General features: G+C 42.7%; 1 protein-coding gene across 4 annotated transcripts in view; it reads left to right on the top strand.

The window, feature by feature from the left end:
* exoc6b (exocyst complex component 6B) overlaps positions 1-639 on the top strand; it is a 39,610-nt gene extending 38,971 nt beyond the window's left edge. For all 4 annotated transcript variants that reach the window (XM_084691323.1, XM_084691325.1, XM_084691324.1 and 1 more), the window contains one exon: positions 1-639. This exon is cut by the window's left edge and continues 703 nt beyond it. The gene's annotated coding sequence lies outside the window, so the exon portion shown is untranslated.
* The last annotated feature ends 409 nt before the right edge of the window (positions 640-1,048 follow it).

Here is a 1,048-nt window from a genome sequence, read left to right as displayed (position 1 = left end):
CCTAATGATGCATAGAACCTGCACATATACAGAGATGCATCATGGGAGTTGTAGTGTCTTAACTAACTTGGGGTTACATGCTGGACTTATATCTTACGTTGTTGCTGTTCAGGGGAAACATTTTCCTTTTCAGAAAGAGGTTATTCTGTGATGTAGATTAAGATTAGATGCAGTCTTGTCTCTAATCTGGGATTATGTTTAGGTCTGGTCACTCGTCTAAAACTGAAACACTTTTACTGAACGCATGGTTCAGTCTGCCAACACTGTCTGTCTGTCTGTCTCTCTGTGTCTCAGCAACATGGAGTCCATGTTATCAGGGTCTTCCTAACCCTTGTTGCCAAAATGTGGGTGCAATAACATTGGAAACGTGTGTGTGTGTGTGTGTGTGTCTGAACCTTCCGAGGTAGAAAAGGGACACAAATCTAATCTAAGGTCTATAAAGGGAATATTACACTCTTCTGTGATCGTGTGTGCGTGTGTGTGTGTGTGTGTGTGTTGTGTTCTCCTGCCTTTGTAGAAACGTTTTTGATCTAAAGCGCTGTACAGAATGCTGTGTTAAACCACTAATGTTGAGCCTGTCATACTAATACAGTTTTAAACACTTATGGATGAATACAAAATTAAAAAACTACAAACCCAGCTGTCATCAAGTCAGTCATCAAGTCAGTTTTTCTTTAAACGGATCATGAAGAGGAAGAGATGGAGGTTCAGTTCTCAATAGAGGAATGTTCTGCTACGCAGTCAGGCACACACACACACACAGACACTCTAACACACACTCACACACGCTTGCAGAGGAGTGTTTTGGGGGTATTAACTTTCTTTAGTTAGGTAGACCTTAGACCACCCAGAAAGAGGAGGAGAGAGTGTAGTAACATGAAATATGTCATAATGATCTTATCCATTTTCGTTTCTGTTTTCTCTCTCTGCCCTGTCTCTCTCTCTCTGCCCTCTCCTCTCTCTCTGCCTTCTCCTCTCTCTTTCTGCCCTCTCCTCTCTCTGCCCTGTCTCTCTACCCTATCTCTCTCTGCCCTGTCTCTCTCTCTGC

This window comes from Hypomesus nipponensis, chromosome 25, assembly GCF_054491055.1.
Source record: "Hypomesus nipponensis isolate SF chromosome 25, ASM5449105v1, whole genome shotgun sequence".
Taxonomy (NCBI): Eukaryota; Metazoa; Chordata; class Actinopteri; order Osmeriformes; family Osmeridae; genus Hypomesus; species Hypomesus nipponensis.
Note: the sequence above shows the minus strand (reverse complement) of the source record. Positions and strands in the feature narration are given on the sequence as shown.